Below are 24,969 nucleotides of genomic sequence, written 5' to 3' on the forward strand. Positions count from 1 at the left end.
ATTTGAGATTGTGTTGAATCAACATCATTAATCAAATGTTTCCTCTTTCATGTTGAAAGTTATTCAATGTTTAACCCACACTTAGCTTGCCATTTTCATGAGTCATGTTTTTAGGTATTTCATGCTTGTGATTTCTTGGTTAAGTATAGAAGAATTAGGGGTTTTATCTGTTATTCTGGATTCTAATTATGTTCATTGCACTGGTCACATAGTCAGATCTTAAGAGGTTCAACCACCTAGGTTTTGTAGAGCCTGAAGTGAAGAAGGAGTGTAGACTTATAGTTGGCCTCGGTTCTTGGTGATTTGTGTCCATTATTTGAGATAGCTGCCCATAGATGCAATCTTACCCTGTATACTTGGTTGTTAAAACACTATTAAATTAAAAGCCAACACAATGGTTAGAGAGTAATAATGAGATGACTTGATTTTAGATGCACCTGAATTGGTGATTACAGATCTCAATTCTGGCTTGTATACTTGATCCTTCTTGATCAAATATATATTTTCAACCCCACAAGGATATTCTTCTTATCCTTCTAATTCGCTTCCTCTTAGCATCATTAAATCTTCAATTATGTTCCATGCATTCACACTTTTGAAATCTCAACCTAACCTTATATCTTTCATATTGTCAAGTCAATTGGAATATAACTTAGAATAATTAATATTAATCTCCTCAGTTGTCTAGAAACAATAGATAATTCAATTGAACTTAATATGCAAAAACAAGAAAATCCTTTGTTAGTCGACCCTGTTTGGTAGACACTAACTCATAAATAATTTTCTTATGTTAACCAAGTGAACTCGGTCAACACCACATACTTGCAAAGTTCCTTTGGTGATCAAGTGAGCTTGGTTAACACTAGTTCTATCCAAAATTTCCTTCATTAACCAAGTGAACTTGGTTAACACTCAATTTCTTCAAACTTTCCTTTGGCACTTGAGTGAACTCAGTAGATACTATCTTCTAAACTAGGAAAACTCTAGAATACTCAATAGACACAGAAAACTATCTTCAATGCCTGAGTGAGCTTGACATACACTGACTAACAATGATATGACATTTTGTGTAACATAAAAGATAATACACAATTATTCAATTGTTTCAACACATCCAACTTGTTCAATGTGTGATACAAACTTGTATTTCAACTTACTTTCTTGCAATAAATCAAACACATGAACATTCCTTATTTTATACAGAAAATGTAACATTTTTATCAAATTCATTATAACATGTAATCATATGTCACTTATTTTGATGTAATAAGACATGAAAAGTAAAAATATGTCATAATTTTTGTATTTGTGTCAAAGGATGTTGCTCGATAACTGCTTAGAGACCCTTAGGGACACTTCCATTCAATGTGGTCAATACCATCAAAGGGACATTTTGGATGAAACAAGGTTGATCCTAGCCTAAACCCATCCAACCTAAGCTAATGGAAAATATGATTTGATCCTAGGACCAATGGTTTGAAATATACACAACCTTGCTCATTTTAATTGAGCAACATTTCAACTTTTGGCAATTGGCAAGATACAAATGCCAAATCCAAATAAGTTCAAATCTCTAAAAAATGAGATAGGTTGTTGTAGGCCTAGATAACATGATCCTATAGCACCTAATAGTTCATTAATACCTTGTATGAGCTCAAAGAAATTCTCAATCAAAGATCGCAACCCAATGGCACTTAGAGACCCTTAGGGATGCTTCTGTTCAGTGTGGTCTATTGGTGTTTTAAAATGCACTAAAACTACTAAGAAACAAAATGCTTAATACTAGGATGACAGTACATACATAATCTAAAGACTAGCCAATTCTTATTAGCAATTCCATATGCAAAGTACTTGGACCCAACTTCAACAAAACCACAGATGGTTTCCTACTCTTTTGGCTCTGCAAAACCAGGGTGGGTATACCCAGGGATGATTCAAGACTGGGGAAACTATATGAGGATTATTTTAGTTTCATTCTGATTCTCATCTCAAATCCTCAAATACATACATAATTCATAAAAATTTTCTAAATACATCCCATATAACAGATATGGCCAAAATTTCTTCTATAGATCTGCAGGTGTTTTTAATAATATTGGCTAACTAAAGCTAAAACATTCCATGCAGACAAGTACTGGCCAACCTTTGAAGATCTATAGGAAATAAAAGTGAAATTTGATTTGATGATGCATTTTGATAACCATTTATGATATATTTCTCCTTCAGCTGAATCAATTTGATCCTTGCCTAATCCATTGGGGTTCAGAGTCTATAGCAAGTTCTTAGATCTAATTCGTTGCTTTACAACAAATTCTATCAGTAGTTCCTATTAGAATTCATCATTCAAAATCCTTTCCATTACTAAAGAAATCTCATCGCATTCATCAAAGCTTTTATTTAATCCGTTGAATTAATAGCAGTAATAAATGGATAGACAACCTAACTAGATTGCATTCAATTGCACAAGCCTTTACTTTATACAATATCAAGATAACTATGTAATTGAAAGGAGACAAAATTTAGAAAGAACTGATATGGGGACAGTTCACAATTTGTATTCATTTTCTTTGAAAATGGTATATTATTTACAATAAACTCATAATGACCTTTAGAAAGAGACACAGTTCATTCTATATTCATGTATTCTCAGAGAATTTACAGAGAAAATACATCATGGATTTTCTTTCAAAATTTTGGACCAAAGACAAACTAAGCATACTACTTAGAAAAATAGAATTTACACCCTTCTTTTGCCTTGGAATCTCACTTAAATAGTGTGAGATGCAACAAGCTTCAGGTTAAAAACAATGACAGGTGTCCTTTAAAAGATTCTTACATACACTTGTCACAAAATGACAAAAATGTGAGTAACAGAAAAAGTTTTACATTAGATATTCCTTTCGTGGGCCCTTTTGTTACACGCTCTTGTGTTGCTATGTTGGTTGCTATTCTGATCCTTCTTCGTATACAACAGCCAAATTAACCAATGATGAAGTTTGTTCTGATGATGGCACGCAGTAAGACTTTACTTTAGTCCTAGTCATCATCCCACATTACTAAAGGTCCCACCAACTATTGATTTCATGGGGCCTCGCTACTTCGTTAACGACGAGATGCTGGAAATTACCGATAGCGAAGTAGCAAGCTCCGAAAACTTTAATAAATTTTTGTGCTATGAAATGCAAGGGTCCATCAGATCACTATTGCTACTATTAACTGCTTCTGACAATGACGGTTATTACTTATCATGCCACTTGTATTAGTCATGGTACTGATGGATTTCAATGTTATCGACTCTTCAGTTATACGGCGCCTCGCTACTTCGCTAACGACGAGATGTCAAATTTTTTTGATAGCAAGGTAGTGAAACATCGGAGAAGCCATCATTCTGATGCTGACTTCAAACTGCTTCTGCTAGGTCCCCTTTCCTATTTTGACGGTACTTGAAATGTGTACTTGACTAATAAGTCAGCCAGGAAACAAAGCTCTAACTACCGTATCTTCATTTTGCGGTCCCATTTTATAAAATTTTCAGCACTTGCGACCTCGCTATACATAAAAAGTGCCCATGTTTGCATAGCGAGGTAACAAAAAATGGTGGATCTACTTAGATCGGACGGTTGGGGAAATTGAGAGGAAAGGTAGCTCGGGGGCACGGAAGATAAAAAGACAATATAATATTCACCCTATTTGAAAATTCAAATATTTCACGCCTGACAATTTATGAATGGAAAGAAACGTAGGGTTTTCACAAAAATTTTCAAAGGCTAGCAAACAGATGAATTATCTAGAAACCCTACTATCCATTAAAATTAAAAATCTAACTTTTCTACAACCAGACAAAATAATTCTATCAAACAAAAAGTCAGACCAATAGTGGCTTTATTTGGGGATGACAGACTACTTAAGTCTATGCAAGAATTCAGAATCTATGGGAGAGTAGACCACATATTTCGTAAAAATACAACTTCTTTAGAGAGAACTAAGAAACACACAAAAACAAGGAACTAGACTGCATAGGGATACTAACAGAGAATAACAAAATGTACAAAATGTACAAAACAACAGGGAACCCTAAAACTACTGTTCATGGAGAAAATAAGTATTTTTGAAGAAAAATACATCTTCAAGAACTATCCATGAACTAGCAATTCAATAATACTGTTAAATACAGCTTAGAGTATATAATAATCTTCACCCCAAGTATTTTCAATTAAATATGGGCCTAACCAAATAGGATCAAATTTTCCATGTTTTCCTTTATCCTCAATTTTGGCATTCCACATTAAGACTAAATCTCCCTCTTCAAACTTTCTGTTTATAGTTCTTTTATCATATAGTGTCTTAACTTGCAATTGCAATTTTTGGTTCTTTAGAAAGGCTTCTCTTCTGGTTTCTGTCAGTCCTACGAATTCATCGATTCTTTCTTGCATTTCATCTATAGTATCTTCATCATAAAACTGGATGTAATTGTAGAGTCCCATCAAGTTGTTCTGAGGCATTCTGGCTTGAATTCCATACACTAAATCAAATGGAGCTATACCAATGGCTTTCTTGACAGTTACTCTGTCAGCCCATATTGCCAACTGTAACTTGGAATCCCATGCCTTTTTATTATCATCCAAGGTTCTCTTAATGACCTTCAACAGGCTCTTATTTGTGGACTCAGCTTGTCCATTCCCTTGTGGGTGATATGGATAAGATGAAGACCTTGTTATTCCATATTTATCACAAAATTTAATGAATTCCTCAGACCTGAAGCACATAGCATTATCTGTTACAATTTTTTGTGGACAGCCAAATCTAGAAATAATATTATTGAATAGGAAATTATTGACAACTTTACTTGTTGCATTTCTTGTGGGGATAGCCTCTACCCACTTTTTAAAGTAGTCAGTAGCCACCAGAATCCAAGAATAGCTAGTGCTAGACTTGGGGAAAATCTCTCCTATGAAATCTAGACCCCATTGTTGAAAAGGTGCTTGAATCTCCACTGGCTTCAATGGAGTATTTCCTGAGAATTTTAGTTTTCCAGCAAACCTCTGACAAGGGTCACACTTCCTAACCATAACTTGGGCATCCTTGAAAAGGGAAGGCCACCAAAATCTAGCCCTCATTATCTTATGTGCAATAGTTTTGGCCATATAGTGTCCCCCACACACTCTAGCATGCATTTCTTTCAAAATCTCTTTTGTCTTTTCTTTATCAATACATTTCAACAAAACTCCCTCAAAATTTCTCCACCATAGGTTGTTTTGGACAATTATATACCTGATGGCTTGCAATTTAGTATTTCTCTTTTCATTTTCAAGCAAATGAGGAGGAGCTTCCATATGTTGCAAGTAATATATGACATTGGTGTACCAATCACAATGGTCCATGTCACATAAGTCAGCTCTGAGATCATCATTTACCAGATTTATCTGATTAGCCTCTAGATTAGTTTCAGCCATGAGTTTGGCCAAACCTTGACCCCTTACTAACTTTGTTATTTGTATATCCATGTTGAATTCTTGGATTCTATTGATCCATCTACACCTTTTACCTGATACTTCTTGTTGAGAAAATATATCCTTGACTGCAGCACTAGGTACAAAAGCAATAATAGTAGCACCTACTAAGTAACATCTGAAAGCTTTTACAGCCTTTACTAAAGCATATGCTTGCTTTTCATTTATTTCATACTTCAATTCAGCAAGCTGCAGTGACATACTGAAAAAGGCAATAGGTTGCTCATATCCTTGTTGATTTTTCTGCAACAAGACTGTAGCTACAGTGTGGAAAGATGCAAAAGAAAAAATATGCATGGGTTTTGATTAATCCGGAGTTCTTAGTATTGGAGCATTTTTTATTGCAACTTTAATATCCTAGAATGCTTGTGAAGGCTCACCATTCCAATCTATAGTAGCTCCCTTCTTGAGAATCTTTGAGATAGGTCTACTAATTTCAGCAAAATTAGTAACAAACCTCCTAAGAAAATTTACTTGGCCAAAGAAGGATTGAATTCCTTTTACATTTTTTGGCTTGGGGACTTTATCAATAGCTGCTACTCTTTCAAGGTCTATTTTCACCCCATCCTTAGACACTATGTGTCCTAATAATTTTCCTTCTATGACCCCAAATATGCATTTCTTTGGGTTTAAGGATACTCCATATTCCAGAGCTTTGATAAATATTTTTTCCAAATGTTTACAGTGATCTTCAGCCTTATTAGAATACGTTGTAAGATCATCCTTGTACACAACCATAAATTTATCAATATAATCATGAAATGCTACATCCATGGCTCTTTGGAAGGTAGCTCCTACATTAATCAGGCCAAAAGGCATGCTCACATATACATATGTTCCCCATGGGGTTGTGAAGGCTATCTTGAACTGTTCACTTTCCTTTACTAGAACTTGATTATATCCAGAGAAACCATCCATCATTGATAATAATTTAGAGCTAGTCACTTGCTACAACATGGCTTCCATATTAGGTAAGCCATAATTGTCTTTCAGAGATGCAATATTTAAGTTTCTAAAATCCACGCATAGCTTAATATCTCCATTCTTCTTCCTGACAGGAACCAAGTTTGAAACCCAGGTGGAATGCCTAATTGGTTTGATTATCCCGCCATCCCTTAGTTTTGTCAACTCTTCTTGCATTTTTGGGGCAAGGGTAGGATTCATTGCTCTCTATTTTTTCTTGAAAGGTTTTACATTATCCTTCAATGGTATGACATGCTGGAGCAAATCCTCCCTATAAGCCTTAAGGTCATCATATGACCAAGCAAAAACATGTCTATATTTTCTAAGTAGGTCAATCAATGTTTTCCTAATTTAACAGGCAAATTTTGGCCAATATAAACCCTTTTTGGAACTTCTTCAGTACCCAAGTTTATCTCTTCTAACTCCTAAGGTTTGGGGTCATTAACTCCTAATTTTACTCTATCTTGGTTATCAAAAAAAATTCCAAGACCACTAACCCCTTCGGCACCTTATTTTTTTTCAATTGCATAATCTCTTGACCAAAAATGGTTTCCTTCCCATTTATGGTTTCAATCAGTCCACTACAATCCATTTCCTGACCATAGTACTTGTCTTGATTCAACAAAAAAATTGTAATATCTTTGTCATCTTCAAAGACCTGCCAATTTTCAATGTTATCAGGTATGGAAGGTCTATTTTGCACCTCAATCTGAGAGATTCCTACAAATGATATTTCTTTAGTATTGATTGCTACATTTGCTAACAAATCAGCCATCTTATTTTGAGTCCTATCTCTCCATGAGATGCCAAATGCATCAAAGAATTCTATCTGATCCCAAACTGCATTTCTATATTGCTTCAATCTCTTATTCTTGGATGAGTAAGTTCCTTTGATTTGAGAGATAATTAGTTTAGAATCTCCTATGACACATAATTTCTTAATTCTATGATGTGTGGAAACTTTCAGTCCTAGCAACAATGCTTCATATTCTGCAATATTATTAGTGCATGAAAAATTCAAAGTGAATGAATACCTAAAAGTGTTATTTTCAGGGGACACAAAAACTACACCTGCCCCTACACCCTCTTTAGAACTAGCCCCATCAAAGAACACTGTCCATAATTTTGGTGAATTCATGCAACATTCAACCTCATGTTCAATGATAGCAGGTAAATTTTCAACTTCCTAAATAATTAATTCAGCCCTGAAAGCATTGATCCTAGTATCTAAGAAAAAAGTGGCATCTTTGTAAATTTCTTCTCCTACAATGTGATTAACCCTTGGTTCTCGATTTACCCTGATAGATTTGTCCCCTACATGGAAAGTGGCAAAAATCAGATCACATTGTAGGCTTCCCCCCATGGCAGCACTCCATTTCCTGGAGAGTAACATTCCATAGTGTGGAGGTATATCTACCACAAGGATAGACATGGTTAACTCTACTTCAGGATATGTAGCCAATTTAAAGGGTAAGGCATTTATAGTACCTATGACTGGGACTTCTCTAGCATCCATTCCTCTGCATCTACACTACTTGGTATTGACCTTCAAACCTAAGGCTTCCATTACTTTGAAAGGCATTATAGTGTTGGAAACTCCTGAGTCTATCATGCAGTTTTTTAAGGTCTTCCCCTTTATGATCAGGCTGAGGAAAAAAGGGTCAATATCTTCTATAAATGCCACTAAGGAATCATCTAAAAACATCTAGGGAATCTAGGATATGATACCACTTTCCTCCACTACTAATGGGGTTTGTTGGGCAATTGTTTGACCTACAACAATATTATTGTTTCCTATCCCACCAACCATGATAAAGCTTTGTTCTTATGCTCTTCAATTCTAAAAAGTTTAGACAAGGGCACTTTTATAGTAATTTTGGATAACATAGATATCATATCAACATGTTCAGTAATAGTGGGTTTTATAAGAGTACCTAGAGTTGGAAACTTCTAAATAGCAGGCACTGCTATTTGCTTCATAGTATCAGGTTTTGATTTCTTTGGTTGCACAACTAGTTATGTTGCTTCACTTATCTGAAATTGAACCCTCTTTTTTGTTTCCCACTTCTTACCCTTGTTGTCCTTGATCTTAGGAACATCTTCATTAACTTTCTTATTTTGATCATTCATCTTATGAGTGATAGCTTTGATGAATACACTGGATGGCTTTCTAGCATCATTATTTACCATTCTACTTCTCAAATTGTAGTTACTATGGACTTTTGAAATCATTTCTATTGTAATTCTATCAATTTCCTCCTTAGAGGGCATCCTTAAACTTATGTGTCCTACATTGGAGGATGCAATACATAACTTATCTATATCATAACCTTCATCATCTAAAAGCACTTGTTGATGATGTAAATGATAAGCAATTCTTTGATTGGTAATATCATTTTCAGGTTCCTCAGAGTCAAAATCTACAAGGTCATCACACATGCTCACCATGTTGCAACTTATATCATCATGGCTTTTATCTTCACTTCCTTCTTTAGGATGTGGACCTTGCTCTTGGGCAAATGACTGAGCAACAACACAATAATCAGCAGAATGAGGTGATTGACACACAATGCACCATGGTACATCATCATTCATATTTACAGTGTTCCTTTGCAGGGGATCTCGAGTACCCTTATCTTTCACATTCTGTATCTAGTTGGGAACTAGTTTACCATCCTTCCACTGGGTGGTGTAAGGATAATTTTGCATTCTAGGCTGCCTATTGAAACTATTGTTATTCGCAGGGGGTCTTTCAACAACATTTGGCTTAGTAAAATTAGTGGGATTCATCTTCTTAAGCAATTCCAAAACCTGGCTTATAGTGGGCTCTTCTGGCTTCTTTCTTATAGGGGTTTTATCAGCTTCCCTTTTATTATTGTTCTTAGGATTGAAAAGCTTTGGATCATCCCTCCTACCCAGTTTATCAAATGCCTTCCTATTATTCTCTATATTTACTGCAATTTTATAGGCATCCCTTAAAGTCTTGGGATCCTTATCCCTTAATTGATAAGCCATTTTGCTATCAAAAGTGTTGAAATATGTTGTGAGACAGACATCTTCATTCAACCTCATAACTTGAAATAATCTGTACATACCTTTCTGGAATCTTACATTGAAATCAAATGTGGATTCATTTGGATTCTTCTTGATGTTGTTGAATTCATTTAACATGAATCCTACATTAGTGTTATCTCCATATTGCTCCTTGGACAATTTCTCCAAATCATTCCAAGAAGTGATACTGTCATCAGGAAACCTCCTCAACCAATCCCTTGCATCTTCAGTTAATGAATGCATCAACAATTTCATTACCATATCTTCATGTTCAACTTCATAATCATTCAACATATCAATGAAAATTCTCAAATGTTCTTCACCAGTAATAGCATTATTCCTAGAGAACTTAACCACTTTGTCTCTTAAATCGAATGATATGGGATGTGGAGCACCAGGAATACCAAAAAATGAAATTTGTGTATACTTTTCTAGGTATACAGGTTTCTTCTGGAAACCAGGAACATTTGAGGTACTAGCTATATGAGCTTGACTTAGAAGAGTAGCTTGGGATTGTTGAGGTGGGACAAATGGAACTTGGGTGCCAATAGTGGAAGATGAGGTAGGAGCAGATTGGGGTACTCCCTGAGTTGAGATTATTGGACCACTAGTTGGTGTAGGAATTGCAAGTGGATTAGATAAATTAGGCCATGAAGCCAATGCAGAATTAGATTTTATGAATTGGATCTTTCTCCTTGTTTCTGCAGCTTGAGCTTCATTCTCAACCTTTTCAAGCTCTTTTGCAAGATCTTCCTTTTCTTTTCTAGCCTTCTCTAGATCTAAGTCTAATTTTGACATGGAGGGTTGTACGAATTTGCTTGCTATAGCTTGAGGCTCATTTATTTGGATTCCTGCAGCCTTGCCCTTCCCTTTATCTGGTGCTTTTGTAGTGGGCTCTATAGGGGCCACTCGAATAGGTTTATAGGCTTAGAACTGAGCAATAACTGGTTCTTGCCTTTGATTTAGGCATTTCACTTGTTCTTGAACTTTAGCTCTCAGATTGTCTACATCCCCAAATACATTAGTATGGAGAGTTGTGGTATTTTCTTCTAACTTTTTATTCTGCTCCTTCAAAGTAGCCATCCTTCTTAGCAAATCATCCCTTTCTATTAAGGCATCCAAAGTGGCTTGCTCCTTCTCTTTTTCAAGACGAATGTGTTTAGCTTCTTCCTCAGCAATCCATTTCTTCAAAAATCCTATCTTAGAGTGTACTTCTATAGGATCAGCAGAAGTATCTTTTGAATCAGCAGGATCATCTAGATCTATAAGGTTTGGTTCCACGTATAGGGCTGCTCTAGGAGTAAAAGGATTATCAAATGAATTCCTAAATCCTAGCCTATAATTCATGTCTGCTATAGGATTTGGCCTTTATGAAGCAACTCCTACAGTGGACACATCTTTATCCTGAAAAAATCTCTCATCCGGTAATGGGGTACTAAAAATGCCTCTTAAGAGTCTTGTAGCATCGGATTCAAAACTAAGTGAAGAAGACTCTCTTCCTAATACTGGTTGATACTGGGAATTGACAGATGCATTGCCTCTAGGTTTCCAGGTGGGATTTGGATCTGTCTTTTTCTTATTTTGATTTTTTCTACCACCTTGGGGAAGATCAGTATACATTGGTACATCAGGATTGGCTCTCATGTAAGCTCTTGTATTCTTTCTCTTGTTAGCCATATTCACTTTTTTTTACAATAAGCACTAGCTTTAAAACCTTGACTGAGTCACCACCCTATTTTGAGAAAAATATGTAATGACACTTTTTGCTAACTCAAGGGAAACAACACAAGTAGAAACAAAAATATCTGGCACAGACAGACCAATCACTAATGTCATAAGACTGCAACTCTTGCTTGTTAGATAAGATACTTGGATAAGTTGGATACGTTGGCGTGTAGCTATGGTACTTGGGCTTTATGTTCTTTAAATTCTCAAGGTTTGTCACTAAAAGATTCCTTTATAACCACGGGAAAAACTTAGACAAGATGACACACACGTACACACCAAGACCAAAGAAACTACAATACTTTTCACAAATGTGTTGGACAACTCCCTAGCAGAGTCGCCATTTTGTTGGTGTTTTAAAATGCGCTAAAACTACTAAGCAACAAAATGCTTAATACTAGGATGACAGTACATACATAATCTAAAGACTAGCCAATTCTTATTAACAATTGCATATGCAAAGTACTTGGACCCAACTTCAACAAAACCATAGATGGTTTCCTACTCTTTTGGCTCTGCAAAACCAGGGTAGGTATACCCAGGGATGATTCAAGACTGGAGAAACTGTATGAGGATTATTTTAGTTTCATTCTGATTCTCATCTCAAATCCTCAAATACATACATAATTCATAACAATTTGCTAAATACATCCCATATAACAGATATGGCCAAAATTTCTTCTATAGATCTGCAGGTGTTCTTAACAATATTGGCTAACTGAAGCTAAAACATTCCATCTAGACAAGTACTGGCCAACCTTTGAAGATCTACAGGAAATAAAAGTGAAATTTGATTTGATGATGCATTTTGATAACCATTTATGATATATTTCTCTTTCAACTGAATCAATTTGATCAGTGCCTAATCCATTGGGGTTTAGAGTCTATAGCAAGTTCTTAGATCTAATTCGTTGCTTTACAACAAATTCTATCAACAGTTCCTATCAGAATTCATCATTCAAAATCCTTTCCATTACTAAAGAAATCTCATCACATTCATCAAAGCTTTTATTTAATTCGTTGAATTAACAGTAGTAATAAATGGATATACAACCTAACTAGATTGCATTCAATTGCACAAGCCTTTACTTATACAATATCAAGATAACCATATAATTAGAAGGAGACAAAATTCAGAAAGAACTGATATGGGGATAGTTCACAATTTGTATTCATTTTCTTTAAAAATGGTATATTATTTACAATAAACTCAGAATGACCTTCAGAAAGAGACACAGTTCATTCTATATTCATGTATTCTCAGAGAATTTACAGAGAACATACATCATGGATTTGCTTTCAAAATTTTGGACCAAAGACAAACTAAGCATACTACTTAGAAAAATAGAATTCGGACCCTTCTTTAGCCTTGGAATCTCACTTAAATAGTGTGAGATGCAACAAGCTTCAGGCTAAAAACAATGACAGGTGTCCTTTAAAATATTCTTACATACACTTGTCACAAAATGACAAAAATGTGAGTAACAACAAAAGTTTTACATCAGATATTCCTTTTGTGGGCCCTTTTTTTACACGCTCCTGTGTTGCTAAGTTGGTTGCTATTCTAATCCTTCTTCGTATACAATAGCCAAATTAACCAATGATGAAGTTTGTTCTGATGGTGGCACGTAGTAAGACTTTACTTTAGTCTTAGTCATCATCCCACGTTACTAAAGGTTTTACTGACTATTTATTTCATGGGGCCTCGCTACTTCATTAACAGCGAGATGCTGGAAATTATCGATAGTGAAGTAGTGAGCTCCGAAAACTTTAATAAATTTTGGCAATGTGAAATGCAAGGGTCCATCACATCACTATTGATTCTATTAAATACTTCTGACAATGGTAGTTATTACTTATCATGTCACCTGTATTAGTCATGGTACTGATGGATTTCAATGTTATTGACTCTTCAATTCTATGGCACCTCGCTACTTCGCTAACGGTGAGATGTCAAATTTTTCTGATAGCGAGGTTGCAAAACATTGGAGAAACCATCATTCTAGTGCTGACTTTAGACTACTTCTGCTGGGTCCCCTTTCCTGTTCTGACGGTACTTGCAATGTGTACTTGACTAATAAGTCGGCCAGAAAACAAAGCTCCGACCACTGTATCTTCATTTTGCGGTCCCATTTTATAAATTTTTCAGAACTTGCTACCTCACTATACATAAAAAGTGCCCATGTTTGCATAGTGAGGTAACGACAAATGATGGATCTACTTAGATTGAACGATTGGGGAAATTGAGAGGAAAGGTAGCTCAGGGGTACGAAAGATAAAAAGACAACAGAATATTTGCCCTATTTGAAAATTCAAATATTTCGTACCTGACAATTTACAAATGGAAAGAAACGTAGGGTTTTCACAAAAATTTTCAAAGGTTAGCAAATGGATGAATTATCTAGAAACCCTACTATCCATTAAAATTAAAAATTTGACTTTTCTACAACCGAAAAAAAGAATTCTATCAAACAAAAAGTTAGACCAACATGGTAGATACCATCAGAGGGATGTTGTGAATGAAATGAGGTTGGTCCTAGTCTAAACTTGACCAACCAAAGCTAATGGAGTAGATGATTTGACCCTAGGACCAATAGTTCAAAATATACACAACCTTGCTCATTTTAATTGAGCAACATTGCAACTTTTGGTAATAGGTGAGATACAAATGCCAAATCCAAACAAAGATGAATCTGTAAAAACTGAGATAGGTTGTTGTAGGCCTAGATAATCAAATATTATAGCACCTAAGAGTTTGTCAATACCTCAAACAAGCTCAGTGAAATACCCAATCAAAGATCACAACCTGATGGTGCTTAGAGACCCTTAGGGATGCTTTTGTTTAGTGTGGTTGATACCACCGAAGGGATGTTGTGCTTGAAATGAGATTGGTCCTAGCTAAACCCAACTAATTGGAGCTAACAAAGTAGATGATTCAATCCTATGACGAATGGTTTGAAATATACACAACCTTGCTCATTTTAACTGAGCAACATTGAAACTTTTGGCAATATGCAAGATATGGATGCCAAATCCAAAAAAAGTCAACTATATAAAAAATGAGATAGGTTTTTGTAGGCCTAGAAAGCATGATTTTTTAGCCCTAACAGTTTGTCAATAGCTCACACGAGCTCAGAGAAATGTCCGATCAAAGATTGTAGCCCAATGGTTCTTAGAGACCCTTAGGGACACTTTCATTCAGTGTGGTCAATATCATTAGAGGGATGTTGTGGCTGAAACAAGGTTTTCCCTACCCTAAACCTAACAAACTTGAGGTAATAGAGTAGTCATGGATTGCTAGGAATAAATTAGAAGCTTCAAAACCCTAGTTGCTAGGAAAGCACAAAAAAAATCAGTTTTCTTGCATGGATATGGAGATGAGAAAGAGGATTGAAGTTGTGGAGTCTTTGCATCATGAACTCCAACACATATACATTCCTCTAGGTTATTTGGTTGTTTCCCAACCAACTTTTGCAAGAAATTGTGAAAATTGCACTTTTGCAAAAATTATACTTTTGCAAAATTTGCACTTTGCAAATTTTTAATAACTTTTTGCACTATTATGCAATTTTTCTCTTCTCATGCTTTATATAGGGTGGTTAGTCACCCTTTAGGACTCCTCTTCAACACTTTGCAACTTTTTTGTCAAAAGTTGCAAAGTTGCACAATGCAACTTTTACACTTTTTTGCAACTTTTCACCAATTTGGTGAAATGACCTTCCTATCATCTCAAACTTAACCAAAAACCTTACCTATGGTTAAAAAATCACCCTAACTCTTTGGTGCAGGAGCACATTAAATTTCAAGAAGACAAAGATATAAAAGCTAGAGAAGCCATTTGTAATAAGTTGTCAAAGGAGGTCTTAATATGATAAATAATGTAAAAATGTTTATTTAATTGGTGAATGGATCTATTGACATCCATCTAAAGTCATTTGAGTCATTTGTATTGTATTTGGGTCAAGTTGTAAAGGCTATGAAGCCATTTTTTTGTCAAAAATGTAAAAGTTGCGTAAAAAGTTGTAAAATGCAACTTTGAGAAAGTTGTTAATAATAGAAAAATGATGTAAAAAGGTATATGGTTGGTCTTGGGGGTAGTTAGGAAGGTTTATAACTTTCAAATGGATATAAATACCATTTTATGGTCGAACCAAATCAATTGGGGAGAAGAGGAAATATTTTGATACATTTTTGGTGCATTTTATTGTTGTGGTTTTGATTGGTTTTCAGTTTTAGAGTAGTTTCCAGGCCTTGTACGGAAATTTACAGCCTAGAAACCATGTAATATAGTAATGGATATATAGTATGATGAATCTTTCTTCTCATGCTTTTGGTTTGGTTCAATTTTATGAAGAAATGAATAAGTTATGGGTATTTTGGTGAAAGTGGATGTTTGCAGATTTGAGATTCGCTGAATACAGTCATGTTGCAGCATGTGATACGGACATATTTTGGAGACTCAAGATCTCTAATGATATTAATTGGAAAGATATGTGAACTACCTTTCATTTCCAACTAGTTTGAATCATTTTTATATAGATTTGTGAAAGTTATGGGCATTTGAGTGAAAACTGGTTTTTAACAATTTTCATTGGAGTTACAGACAATGATTTGTGCTTGAAAAATTATATATGAATGGGAAAAATAAATGGCTTACAGATTTGGAAACTAGAATAATATATGGATAATTTGGAATTGGTTTGAGATTATTTGAAATTTTTTTGTGAAATATATTTGATGCCCTAGGCAGGGTTACCAGTTTTGGTTCTGGTTTATGACAGAGAAAATGGGTCTTGGTTCAGAGTACGTAATTTATAATCTGCTTATTGGATTGGTCTCAGATTTGGATATGTTTTAGAATTACTAATTTGAAACAACTAATCCAAAGTTTTTTCAAGAAGATATATATAACTGAAGTTATAAACAATGCAATCAGACATAGAAATCTGATTGTGTGAATGAAGATGTTGTCTTTATCGATGTATAATGTCAGGGTTCTTTGTTGTAATCTTTGAGATGTTCTTGGTTCCTTGAGGGTGTACCAGCCTATTTTGAATCCCTTGAGTTGAACTAAGATTCCTTGAAGATAAATACAGAGGGCTCTGCATCAGATTGGTATTAGAGCTCAGAAGATTTTGAGCGTGTAGATGGATAGAATCTACACCAGGCAGTGTTGGGTTATTTTGGATTCTTCTTTTGAGGTTTGTGGTTGTAGAATGGTGCCGGTTCACTTAGCTGCAATGGGTGGACAGGAGAGGTCTACCAAAGGATCATAGGAGATGATCCAGGGCCAGAGAGGATGGTCCTTTGTGTGTCACCAAAAGTCTCGGGGAGAGAGGCAAGAGGGACTCCCAAGTGAGGGACAAAGTGTTGGTGTTTGTGAGCAGCATGGAGGAGTGGACTGAGGAATGAGAAGCACCATAGAGGCAACCAGCATAACTCCATTGATGGGAGTCATTAGTGAAAGAGATAGGAAAGTGGAGGAGGCACCGATCCAGTAATGATGGTGAAGAGGCAAAGGAAAAGATGAGGATTTTGATCTAATTTTTTTTCTTGCAGGTTATTGATTCCATGTTTCCAAGGGACTTGGAAACTTTTCAAGTTTGGGAGTATGGTGCAGGAGCACATTAAATTTCAAGAAGACAAAGATATAAAAGCTAGAGAAGCCATTTGTAATAAGTTGTCAAAGGAGGTCTTAATATGATAAATAATGTAAAAATGTTTATTTAATTGGTGAATGGATCTATTGACATCCATCTAAAGTCATTTGAGTCATTTGTATTGTATTTGGGTCAAGTTGTAAAGGCTATGAAGCCATTTTTTTGTCAAAAATGTAAAAGTTGCGTAAAAAGTTGTAAAATGCAACTTTGAGAAAGTTGTTAATAATAGAAAAATGATGTAAAAAGGTATATGGTTGGTCTTGGGGGTAGTTAGGAAGGTTTATAACTGTCAAATGGATATAAATACCATTTTATGGTCGAACCAAATCAATTGGGGAGAAGAGGAAATATTTTGATACATTTTTGGTGCATTTTATTGTTGTGGTTTTGATTGGTTTTCAGTTTTAGAGTAGTTTCCAGGCCTTGTACGGAAATTTACAGCCTAGAAACCATGTAATATAGTAATGGATATATAGTATGATGAATCTTTCTTCTCATGCTTTTGGTTTGGTTCAATTTTATGAATAAATGAATAAGTTATGGGTATTTTGGTGAAAGTGGATGTTTGCAGATTTGAGATTCGCTGAATACAGTCATGTTGCAGCATGTGATGCGGACATATTTTGGAGACTCAAGATCTCTAATGATATTAATTGGAAACATATGTGAACTAAATTTCATTTCCAACTGGTTTGAATCATTTTTATATAGATTTGTGAAAGTTATGGGCATTTGAGTGAAAACTGGTTTTTAACAATTTTCATTGGAGTTACAGACAATGATTTGTGCTTGAAAAATTATATATGAATGGGAAAAATAAATGTCTTACAGATTTGGAAACTAGAATCATATATGGATAATTTGGAATTGGTTTGAGATTATTTGAAATTTTTTTGTGAAAGATATTTGATGCCCTAGGCAGGGTTACCAGTTTTGGTTCTGGTTTATGACAGAGAAAATGGGTCTTGGTTCAGAGTACGTAATTTATAATCTGCTTATTGGATTGGTCTCATATTTGGATATGTTTTAGAATTACTAATTTTAAACAACTAAGAAAAAGTTCTTTTCAAGAAGATATATATAACTGAAGTTATAAACAATGCAATCAGACATAGAAATATGATTGTGTGAATGAAGATGTTGTCTTTATCGATGTATAATGTCAGGGTTCTTTGTTGTAATCTTTGAGATGTTCTTGGTTCCTTGAGGGTGTACCAGCCTATTGTGAATCCCTTGAGTTGAACTAAGATTCCTTGAAGATAAATACAGAGGGCTCTGCATCACTCTTAGTAGACCCTATTGACATCATGATGACATCATCATCATGCCTTGTACCAATCAAAGGGCTATTTTAAGCCTAAAAAGGGGTGACATAGTGTGACAGCAAGGACACAATCCAAAATAACTGTATCCAAACTTTACATATGTTGTAGAGAATTAAAATGGGTATCCAAATATATAATTTATTTTCCTAATGTTTTGGGAAATTTGGGAGAAAAGTGCAAGAGTAAAACCATCTAAATCCATACAAGTTGAAGATAATTGAATATGGTTTTAAGGATATCCTCAAATCCACAAAAAAGAGTTCAAGAGATAAATTTATAACAAATTTATAACAAAATATGGCATCTAAATATGTAGATGTGACATCCCTTATTAGATTTTTATACAAAATATGGCATCTAAATATGCACATGTTACATGTTTTCTCTCTTTTTTTAATACAAAATTTGGCATCTAAATATGCACATCTGACATCTCTTATCAGATTTTTATACAAAATATGGCATATAAATATGCACATGTTACATGTCTTATTAGCTTTATATACAAAATTTGGCATCTAAATATGCACATGTGACATCTCTTATCAGATTTTATACAAAACATGGCATATAAATATACACATGTTACATGTCTTCTCCTTTTTTACAAAATTTAGCATCTACATAAATAACTGCGAAGTTGCAACATTTCACATAATATATATACAATTTTTTTAGAATTATTGTAGCATATGTAGAATGATTCAACTATATAGCACACAATCAATCAAGGGCACCTTCTAGATTAGCTCTAACCCTTATTATATCAAGTATTGCCTCATGATCAGATTCATGTCCTTTCCACAACTTCTTGTTAAGAAGCTTTCCACAATATGCTATCAATTTAATATGTGTTACAACAATAAGGTTAGAGTAATGAAGAATATGTCTGTGTGTCTCAAAATCCTCAAATAACCACCTGGTAGAATTCTTGATAGGGTAGCTATGTTTAATTGTAAATACAATTTAAAGTAAAAATTGATACATTATACATGGAAAATTGACTTAAAGAGATCTTCATGGTAGGGGACAAAAATATACTACCTTCTAAGCCATGTGCTTGTCACAACGATAGATTCTATTGGGTACTCAATATCCTCACCATAAATGACTATAGCTATCAGTTTCTTTTTGGGTTCAATACACCTACATAGAAAGTAATATGTTCCTTCATCATTATTCTCATATGCAATAGCTGCATATACATGACCTACATTATATAGAAAGATAAGTTAAAGGTAAAATTGAAATTAATCTATTTTAACCAAGTATTAAATTGATAACCTAGTACCTGGTTCAACTAGGTCACATACATGCGCAAAATATGTTGATGCTTCAACCTAGTTGAGTTGTAGTGTTGTAGGAATTTGATATGAATCAATTGGATGAAAAGGTCAACAAGACCATTGGTCAACCTACTCTTTTTATTCACATTCACCCCATAAATGATGCATAAACAAAGAGCGAAAGCATGCAAGCTTTCTAGTATGAATAGCTAGGGAGGCTACATTTGGACTTCGAAATGAATGCATATCACTTAATCCTATAAGTGTACAATAATCTTGCAAATTTTCATTGTTAGGTTCACATATCAACCAAAAATATCTAGAAACCATAGACCTTCCTATATGACCTAGTCCTATCATAGAATTGCACCATTAGACAATTATTTCAACATTTTCTAATATTGCACCACCTTTGTACTTTAGTTCCTCTCTACTAAGGGCTATTTTCACACATACTCCAGCACCATCATGCTCTTCCTCTCCATGCCCCACCTCAACGAAATTCCAAAAATGTTGCACTCCACTTGTCAAATGCATCCTACTTAACCAATGGAAGATCCTTGCATTCTTGAATTTTGCAGTGCAATTGTTTGACCATATAATGTTTTGATTGTATCTTTCACCTCTTTCGCTCAAATTATCATAGAAAATTCTAAAAAATCCTTGCACAAATTTTGATGAATGATTTTTATCATCAATGATATAGAAGTGACACTCTCTTAATACTTTTCTATCATCCTCGGTGCTATCATGTGTATGAATAAATTATGTTGTGTACAAAAATTAACACTCGTATAGAATTGCAATACATTGGTTGCACTTCATTTTGAGGTTTTTGTGTATGGTTTTTAGTGAAGTCAAAAATTGAGACAATCATACCCAAGGGAAGAGTGTCCTTACACAATTTGAATTGTTCATCTAACCATCTAGCTCTATGTGTATGACCTATATAGTCATAAACTATTTTCTCTTGAAACAATTTCATAAACTCAGCTACACATACATTACTTTTCACTAATTTACAGATCTTTAATTCTTATCCATATTTAACATCATATATAACTAACTTGTAATTTCCAAGAGAAACTAGTGTCTTACTGATTTCATGTGTGTTGTCTAGATGTAGGCATCTATGCAACCTTTGCAAACTAGCACAATGAAGGCAAAATCCTTTCAAACAAATGGTATTATAATAAATGCACCCATCATCTAATTTACATAGTACACTTGCAATAAATTCTCTAAGATACTCAATAGGTAATTATAGACCACATTACTACAATATTTCATTAGCATGTAAAGTACAACATATAGAATGATAAACATCATAATGCATAGAAAACTCAACATGAACCCTACAACAACATGTAGTGTGTGTATGAATTATCTTAACATAGAATGGTTTTTTCATCTCAAAAAGCCCATTGTTACAAAAGCTTTCACCCTTGCCTAAAGTTTCTACCTTAAGGAAACCTTGTGAAAAATGGAAACAATCTCCAAGTTGTGGGACTTGAACTGTGAGATTGAGTCTTTGGAGAAGGCCAACTTCCTTGCTATCAGGGTACATCTAAGTACTCTTTGACAGGAAAAGGGAGAAGGAATGCATGAAAGAAAACTACCTAATCTAGTCTAAAGGGGGTGATACACCAAAATAGTTTGTTTAGTCATATTTCTACCTAAAAATGAACTATTCATCAATATAACCTCAAAATACACTAATTCAACCTTTGTCTTAATCCAACAGTTACATACAGATTAGAGACCAAATGAAATGCCACAAGGAAGGAAATACACTCTATAACATTCAAAGGCAAGAGTAGATATCATTATAAAAATTGAAGAATGAAGATAAAAACACCAATAGAGGCAAGAACATTTTGCACTAATATTGATGGGAGAATGAGGTAAAGTAGATAATTACATTCACTCATAGACAAAAGGAAATTATAGTAATAGAGTATAGGATAATGTTGTTATAGAATCAGAGAAAAATGACTGACCACAAGGAGGGTTAAAAAAATTTCTTTTATAGTGCAAGCATAACTTAGATAGCTTCTACTCTAAGGTAAAGCACATGAACTACATTTAAGGTTGTAAAGAACGATCACTGCAAAATCTGAGAAATACCTGATCATGGTTCACATCCAAATGTAGGAAATCATATCATTAACCAAAAAAAACCTTGAGAAGATAAAAATGATGACCATTATCATTTTGGCTGGGTAGATGGATAACCAAGTGGTGAAGGGAATGCCCTTTGCATTTATCAAACATCTAGTTATGAATTTTCCATATTCTATTGACATAGAATATACTTATAAATTATAATTATATTGTAAATTATATATGAATTTTCCATATTCTATTGACATAGAATATAATTGTAAATCATAATTATATGGCAAATTATATATGAATTTTCCATATTCTATTGACAAGAATGATGAAAGTAGTTGCAGGTGATCAAGAAGATCAAATTTGCCATTAAAAAACTATCTTTCTTTGTTATCAGCACACCAAGTCAATCATGTCATCAATCAACTGGAGTCAATCCTCAATGGGCCAATTATATTTTATCACTCCACCACCCAACCACTCTTCTAACTTTATGTTGACCTATTGACCTTACCCTAGTCATAGCTTCGCCACCTTTTTATCTTAAGTAGTCATTTTACCTTGCAAAACTATGAACTTAACTACCACTAGTTACTTGTCACCTAGGCCTGATGAGACATGTGTCACATTATCATTATGTAGCTATGACTAAAATTCTATCTTTTTTCTATAGTGACATAATGATAATGCTTAATCTACTTTTAATCTGACAGTCCTGAAGATGCAGTGACCCTTGTTAATAACTTGACCAATCAAAAAACTACCCTATTCCAACTTATCTAAGACCCTCTCTCTTGCAGCCCATAGCTGAAATAGGTCCCACACATCCAATTTTCACATCATCCCTATCTCACTATGGATATTTATCATACACTTTTTCTTAGTAGCACAATGACATGCATTGATCTTGGAAGATCAGACATCCATGACAAAGCCCCAGCCAACTATCCTCATCAGTACCTCTAACCCATCAACTACCACCACATTATTAGATTTCCTTGACTCCTTTCTTACTACATGGCTTAAGCTTCAAACCATCCCCACTTGTCCATGTGTTACATCGTCACTATCTCACTATGAAAAATGATCATACAACTTTTGATAGTGACAAAAAAATGACAGTAGATTTTGAAAGATCGGATGGTTGCAAAGATGTGAGCCCATCATGATATTTATATTGTGAAGTAGCTATAGACTTCCGATATACAACATAACCCAAGGTTTTAAATATATCTTTATGACATTTGAATATTTGAAAATATGACCATTGGACATGTTTGATAGGAAAAACCTCAATTTTTTGGCAGGAGGGAAAATATGCCAAACAATTCTAGTGACTCAGAGGGCATACTATCCTACTATTTATAGATTAGTGACCTAAAGAGTCGATTGGGCTAGAGAGTCATAAAAACCTTAGATATGTTCTGTAAAAAATTGAAATATTGAAGAACTACAACCTTTGCAACTGCAAAACTCTAAAACTCTGCCTTCTCTACAACCTCAAACTTTCAAAACTTGGTTGTGTTAGAGAGAGATAACATGTGCTCAACACTTCTTGAAAAATTTCAAACTAATAAAATATATACAAAAAACCCTAACCCTCTCTAGAAGTATGGTTTGAGGTTAATTCCATTAACTAGAATTGGTAGGATATCACCATTAGGTCTCAATAATTGGAAGGCATTGGCCTGCTTACAACTAGTGTTAACATAAGGTCCACTCTAGATAGCATCAAATTTGGAGCACCTACCTAGTTTGGCTCTATCTACATCCCACTGGAGGACAATGTCTCCCTCCCTAAAACCCCCAACTTTGGTCTACTTGTCAAATCTCTTTTTGCCCTATTTTTGATGTATCTCAAGGGTCTACACAACCTATTGTCTTTTTTCTTCTAGCTCTGTTAGTTCCGCCATTGTGGCAGTCATGATATCATGTTTAACTGGCTCTAATTAATGAGCTAACTCTAGGGAGGGGAAATCAAGTGAGATAGGAAGCATTGCTTCCCTTCCATAAACTAACATGAAAAGAGAGTACCCAACTACTCTATTAGGTGTAATTATGTCATTCCAAAGGGTAGTCTTTCATTTTGAATGCCAACATCTCTGGTTGTCTTCAATAGTCCTCTTCATGATTCTGATTAGGTTTTTATTAGAGGACTCAACTAGGACAATGTCTTCAAAGTAGTAATTTGAATATATACTCAAATATATTCTATGATCAATTGCCCAAGAGAAAATGTGAGCTCCAACAAAGGACTTAGCATTGTTTGATATTATGGTTAAAAGAGTACCAAACCTAGTAACAATTCCATTAATGAATTCTACCACCAAAGTCTCTATGGCATCTTTCAAAGCTATTAATTTTTTCCACCTTGTAAAATAATTAGTAGCAGCTAAGATCCACTTGTGACCAGATTTGGAAGGTGGATTTATTAGACCAATAAAGTCCAGCCCCCATTGTGAAAATAGCTGATCAAGTTAAATAGGATGCAGGTGAAGTGATGCTAACCTTTATTTTCTTGAAAAGAAAGAACACTTCTCACATCTTCTTATATACTTATAGCAGTCACTGAATAGAGTTGGGAAATAACAACTAGCTCTCATGATCTTCATAGTTTTTGTTCCAGCTAAGAAGTGGCCACCATCAAGAACATGATGAAATTATTTAACCATCCTATCAGTTTGATGAGTGTTGATGCATCTCAATAGGTACCCTTTGACATCTTTTCTAAAGAGGATCCCATACACTGGGATAAAGGGGATAGGTTGCAATCTAAACTATCTCCTTTGGATCTGTCTAATCCTTGTGGATAACCTCCTCCCAATAACAAGGCTTACATGTCATGCCTCCAATTATTGAAGTTTTCATTGCCTACTGATCTAGTATTTTATATAACTAGAGAAGCCTCCTTATTTGTCTCCCAAGATGAAATTATCTATTCACATGGTCCTCTACCTCTAACTAGCATGGTGATCCTGATGTCTATGTCATACTCCATGACCTTAGTGATCCATCCAACACTCCTCTCATTGACATCCTTATTTAAAGGAAAGTCCTTCACACTTGCATAAGCAACCATGAGTTAGATCTTGTTATGTGATAATAGATGCCTAAATTTCTTTAGAACTCTAATAATAGAGAGGACCTATTTTTCCACATAATTGTACTTATCTTCATAATCCTTTAGCCCTTCATTAAAAAAAGGCTATAGGTTGTTCTTCATTTGCATCATTCAATTGTGTCAAGATAGTTGAGATGCTTGACTCACCTCCAAGGGTGTAAAGAATGAAATCCTTAGAAAAGTTGGGGTTGATAAGGGTAGGATCTAATG

Source organism: Cupressus sempervirens, chromosome 7 (genome assembly GCF_028749045.1).
Source record: "Cupressus sempervirens isolate cs-2001-9-10 chromosome 7, ASM2874904v1, whole genome shotgun sequence".
Classification (NCBI taxonomy): Eukaryota; Viridiplantae; Streptophyta; class Pinopsida; order Cupressales; family Cupressaceae; genus Cupressus; species Cupressus sempervirens.